Here is a 6005-nt window from a genome sequence, read left to right as displayed (position 1 = left end):
CCCAGGTGGCTCCCTCCGCTTCGGCGCGGGGCTCCGTGGACTCCACGGCACTAAGAGGAAGGGCCTGCGCCCGGCTTGTTGAGGGGCCCGAGCGGGACAGGAGGTCACCGTTCTCTCTACTTCCCGTTGCCCGCATCCGGTGGGGGGGCCGGATGGGGGCGAGGGGTGGCCCAATAAAGCCTGAGGAAGCTCAGTAACTGGCTCCGGGAGGGGGTGGGGGGCGCCAGCATGGAGAAAGTGCGATTTCACAGAGGGAAGAAGCAAGGACGGCGGAAGCCTGTGCAAACCCCCAGAAACTGGAAGGTGGGAGGGCTGGGGGTTAGTCGCACGTGGCTGCTGGCCGGGGTCTCAGGCGAAGTCTAACCTAGAGGCTAACCCCCCGAAAAACTTCCAAGGAGGTGCAGGGAGGGTGCGTGAACACCAAGCCGGCCTCTGTGGAGGCGGTTCCGGGTTGAGGGAGGGAGGCAGGAAGCTCCTGGGCCACGTCGGGGCCCAACCGGGGAAGCAGCCGCCCGCCACTCACCTCTCCGCGAAAGTCCGTGCGGGGCGCTCCCTCCACAGGCCGGGACCCAACGCCCACTCTCCAGAGCGCGCCAGCCTCCCGCAGCCGCTAGGGATCCGGCTTTTGTCCTGGCCCCGGAGGGCTTCTCCCCGCCCCTATCAGCACACGTCGTGAGCCGCCCGGCGATTGGTTACATGCGTTCCCTAGCCTGAGCGCCAGGGCTCCTCCCAATTCGCTGCCCTGTAGAGCTCCGCCCAGCGGGCGGGTCCCAGGGGCTGCTGGGAGTTGTAGTCCCGCCAGCGTATCCTTCCCATACAACCCGGGGGCGCCGCCTCTCCGGAGCCTGCTAGGCCGGGGAGGGATCAGGGGCGGAGTCTCGGGTGGGGAGATGGGCCGAGCTACGCCGGGAGGAGAACGTACCGGGCTGGGGGCCGTGGCCTGATCGCCTAGGGGCTGGGCCGGCCGCCACTCCGATGGGGGTGTCGAGTGGGGGGAGAAGGGGAGGGAAAGGGTGTCGCTTGTTGGCCGAACTGGCTGTAGCGCTGCTTTGAGGACCTGGAGTCTCCTTCTTGTCTCCCCATGGGAAAAACTGACGTCGGCATCCCAGCTGCCTGAAATGGGCCACACCGAACCCGGTTGTTTAACCCCGCTTTTTAAAAAGCCGTGGCAAACTGCTTTCCCACATGCACTCGGACCCTCTAGGACAGGTTGAGCCCTTGGGGGCGAGGCTGAGAGCCGAGGCTAACTTCCCAGACTTCCCAGTATGGGATTAGGCGGGGGACAGGGTGAGCGAGTGAGGCAGGCTAGGAGGGTGCCATGCACCGCACTCACCTGCTCAGCTCACCGCGGTTTCATGGAAGTTTCTAGTGCAGAGCTGGGGCCATCTCTGCCATTCTCCTGCTCCTCCTCCCACCCCACCCCCCAGCCCACGCAGAGACACTGGGATGAATGAACTGCTCCCTCGCCATTCTCCATTACCTGTGAAACAGACTATAGTTTCCGAACCAAAAACCTGGGACACCCGATCTGATAGGTACTGGTGAGATGGTGGGGGAGAATAGTTGAAATCAGACAGTCTTAGAACCCAGGACGTAATATTTACTGCTCCGACATTCTGGAGCAGTAAATATTACCCCAGTCTTGTAGGTCTTTCCAGCTGCACCCTGACCCTAACAGCTGTTTAACTTCAGGGTGGAGAATCATGGGCTGAGCAGCTGAGGTTAAGGGGTCAGGCCAATGCACAGAGAGTCAGCATGCCTGTGCCCCTGCCAAGCACCTGGGTAACACTCACACAGTAGCAATGTTGTGACATTCTTATGACAAAAACTGTGCTATGCCCTCCTCCCCCTAATCCAGTTGTAGCCAGGAGTGGGGCAGCTAAACTTGCTGCCCATGCCTGATATAAGTGACCCCTGATGACATCACTTTCTGGTCCCTTCCTTTTGAAAGAACTCCTCACCTCCTCTCTTTCTTGGCCCTCTCACCCCTACATGGGTTGAGTGAGCTCCACCCCTACCAAGAATCTTCCCAAACAGCACAAATCTCAGAGAAGGATCACCTCTCTGTAGGGAAAGAAAACATCTATGAACGTGAGCTAGTGGAAAGATTGCAGTCAGGAAGGGTCGCCTGTGCAGGAGTTATCCTTCTGGTTAGAAAGATAGACTGGTTCAGAAACAGGCATCCAGGTGGAAAATAAGCTGTAATAAACTCTTTGTACACCAACTTGGCAACATTGATAAAAGTTTAAATGTGCATGCCCTTTGCCCCAACTCTTTCATTTCTAACAATTTACTCCTTCAGGTAAACTTGCATATGTCCATGAAGATAGGGATTTTTGTTTTCTTCACTGCTGTGTCTTTAGCACTTTGAATAGGGCCTGGTACCTAGTAAATGCTCAATAAATGTTGGCTGAGTGATTAAGTCCCCCCTCTAGGTGTTGCTGGGACCAAATTTGACTAGTCCTGGACAGGGGTAAGGAGAAAGTAACTGTCCAGAGAGTGAGGGGGGAGCAGTGTTGGCCAGAGTCCATGAATCAATCACTGAAGTTTTTCAGTTTTCTCAGTGGGCCCATTCAAGGCTTCTGCCCCTCACCCCCAACCCCTAACCTCCCCAGAAAAGACTCTCTCATTACCCCACCATGTCCCCACAGAGACTCCTGTACCCCAAATTAATCAATACGGCCTCATCTTCTCAAAGGCTCTAAATTCGCCTGGCCAGTGTTGCTCAGTGGTTGAGTGTTGACCCATGTACCAAGAGGTTGCTGGTTCCCGTCAAAGGACATACCCGAGTTGTGGGCTCAATCCCCAGTAGGGGGCATGCAGGAGGCAGCAGATCAAAGTATCTCTCTCATCGATGTTTCTCTCCCTTCCTCTCTCTCTCTCTCAAAAAAAATCAATAAAAATATTTTTAAAAAAATTTTTAACCACCTCTAAACTCTTGCTTTTCCTATCTGAATCTTCTAAAACGGGCTGGAGGACAGTTTCATGTCATTGGACACAGAATACAGGTACAACCTCTGTGCCCAAGCTGTGGGCATTCTATCTCAGTTTCAGAAGCCTTCGCCTGCCTAATGCTTCCCTCTTATGTTTTAATCCATTTTAGCTGATATTCATTGAGCACCTACTATGTGAAAGGTATGGATGCTAACACATACTCCCCACAACAACATCATTTTGCCGCCAGGTCCCTTGCCCGGTCCACTAAAACTGCTGCAGGTGAGGAGGGAAAGAAAATCATATCCAACGGGTCTCTCCCCTGGCCTAGGAACTCCTTAAGAGCCAGGAATGCATGCCTTGTTCCTTTTGGCATCCCCAGTGCATATCATGGGATTTGGCACATGTTAGGCACTCACTGTATGAGTGACTGAATAAACACTGAAATGAACATGCAAATGAAAGAAAGAATATATAGGGGAAGAGTAGGGGGGGGGCAGGGCCTATCTGAGTGTACAGTTCTAAACCCACCTCTCTCCCTGTGACAACAAGAGAGAGGGGCTTACATCAGAGACTCATCAGGATCCACCCTGTGAAAAGCCACCGGGTTCCCACTCACTTTTGGCCCAACACTGACTGACCCACCTGCCTTTGGAGCCAAGGGCCCAGGTGACCTGGGGCCGCTCCCCAGGAGGTTCAGCCAGAGCCAGCATCTGTGAACAGGAACTGTTTTCCAGCCAGCTCCCGGCCAGCCTCTTCCCACAGTCATCCCAACTCTGCGCTCACCCTGCCTTAAAAATGGCTGCTGCCTCCTCCCCACCAGGTGTATTCCTGGGACATTCCCCTCTTTTAGGAAGTCTTGTCCTAGGAAGGGCCTCCTCCCCACCAGGTGTATTCCTGGGACATTCCCCCTCTTTTAGGAAGTCTTGTCCTAGGAAGGCCACTTACCACTTCCCGTTGTGAGACAGAACTTGCACAACTCCTCTCACAACAGGATCATTTACCCTGAACTGTACTAGGCAGGTTTAACCTCGTCTCTGAGTGAGTTATTTTTGCCTCCTGTCTCTGTTAGCCATGTCCCATGTTGGGGAAGTCTCTCACGGTCAGGCGGAAGCAGAGGGCATGGTGTACAGAACAGCACTGCCAGCCTCCATCGGGACCAACGTCTCTACCCCAACACCAACCGTAAGGTTTTGGGACTGTGCCTCACCTCCGATGTTTGGAGGCCTCATCCCAAGCATGGGTTGCGCTCACCTCTCTCCCTTATAATTTAGGTGCTGCCTCAAGAATGCACAGCCCCACCTGCGGACTGAAGGGTCCCATGTTCAACTCCGGTCAAGAGCATGTACCTGGGTTGTGGGCACATCCCCGGTGGGGGGTGTGCAGGAGGCAGCTGATCGATGTTTCTCTCTCATCGATGTTTCTGGCTCTCTGTCCCTCTTCCTTCCTCTCTGTAAAGAATCAATGAAATATATTAAAAAAAAGAATGCACAGCCCCAAGTGCTGCTTATTCAGCCCCATGATCGCAGATTTATAGAATGTCAGACCCAAAAGAGACTGCAGAGGATCTAAGATGGCAACTGTGGAACCGGAAACCACCCCTACTCCTAATCCCCCGCCTACAGAAGAGAAAACAGAATCTAACCAGGAGGTTGCTAACCCAGAACACTATAGTAAACATCCTTTACAGAACAGATGGGCACTCTGGTTTTTTGAAAATGATAAAAGCAAAACTTGGCAAGCAAACCTTCGGCTGATCTCTGAGCTTGATACTGTTGAAGACTTTTGGGCTCTGTACAACCATATCCAGTTATCTAGTAATTTAATGCCTGGCTGTGGCTACTCACTCTTTAAGGATGGTATTAAACCTATGTGGGAAGATGAGAAAAACAAACGAGGAGGACGATGGCTAATTACCCTGAACAAACAGCAGAGACGAAGTGACCTCGATCGCTTTTGGCTAGAGACACTGCTGTGCCTTATTGGAGAATCTTTTGATGACTACAGTGGTGATGTATGTGGAGCCTTTGTTAATGTTCGAGCTAAGGGTGATAAGATAGCACTATGGACTACTGAATGTGAAAACAGAGATGCTGCTACACATATAGGGAGGGTATACAAGGAAAGGTTAGGACTTCCTCCAAAGATAGTGATTGGTTATCAGTCCCATGCAGACACAGCTACTAAGAGGGGCTCCACCACTAAAAATAGGTTTGTTGTTTGACATTTAATGATACTAATTCTCATTCATGAACACAATATATGCTTCCACTTATTTGTATCTTCTTCAATTCTTTCTTCAGTGTGTTATAATTTTCCAAATACAGGTCTTTTAAAAATCCTTGGTTAATTTTATCCCTAGGTATTTTGTACTTCTGTGTTCATCTTTTTTTTTTTTTTGGTTAGAATGTCCACTGTCCCAATCAAAGAATTAGAGTACACATCATTCCCATAATCCATTAATGTGTTTCTGGCCTACTCTGTAATAGCTTAGAAGAATTATTATTACAAACATATTTTACCCATCCACAATGTTAAAAAGGAACTTGCATTTCTATACCTTACAGGAAAAGAATTCTGTTTATGTTCCATTGTATGCAGGAGCATATTTTGCTGGTTTGAAAGAGTATGATGCATACAGTTTTCTAGCAATTTTCTTTGTTTCTTTTTACAGCATTGTCTTTGCTGTGCTCTTGCTGGTGGCTGCTAGGTTTTAATTTATTTGTTTCCCTTGATGACATTAGTGATTCTGATTTCACTTTTTCATTTGTTTTGCTTTTGTTTATTCCTCATGTAATATTGGTGAAGGATCCAGGAATATGACACAAAGGTGAAATAAACATTAATTATGGGCATTCTTTGGTAATTTTTTTGTTTTTTTGTAACTACAAAGCTTTGCTACAAATTTATACATTTCATTCAAATCAGTGACCTATGTTTATGTGATTTCCTAAACATAATTGTGGGTTATTAAAAAATGTAACATCACCCTGGCTGGTTTGGCTCACTGGATAGAGCGTCGGCCTGGGGACTGAAGGGTCCCAAGTTCGATTCCGGTCAAGGGCATGTAC

General features: G+C 50.2%; 1 protein-coding gene and 1 pseudogene across 5 annotated transcripts in view; one reads left to right on the top strand and one right to left on the bottom strand.

Annotated features, from left to right (window-relative positions):
- ACLY (ATP citrate lyase) overlaps window positions 1-6005 on the bottom strand; it is a 52802-nt gene that overhangs the window by 41654 nt on the left and 5143 nt on the right. For 4 of the 5 annotated variants that reach the window (XM_005875760.2, XM_005875757.2, XM_005875758.2 and 1 more), the window contains exon 1: window positions 524-684. The exons of the other annotated variant lie outside the window; for it this stretch is intronic. The gene's annotated coding sequence lies outside the window, so the exon portion shown is untranslated. Of the gene's footprint in view, window positions 1-523; window positions 685-6005 lie in introns of those variants that run through there. 5 annotated transcript variants of the gene reach the window in all.
- LOC102247964 lies at window positions 4483-5158 on the top strand (annotated as a pseudogene).

Source organism: Myotis brandtii, unplaced genomic scaffold (genome assembly GCF_000412655.1).
Source record: "Myotis brandtii unplaced genomic scaffold, ASM41265v1 scaffold469, whole genome shotgun sequence".
In the NCBI taxonomy this organism is placed as follows: domain Eukaryota; kingdom Metazoa; phylum Chordata; class Mammalia; order Chiroptera; family Vespertilionidae; genus Myotis; species Myotis brandtii.
This window is presented reverse-complemented; position numbering and strand designations above follow the sequence as displayed.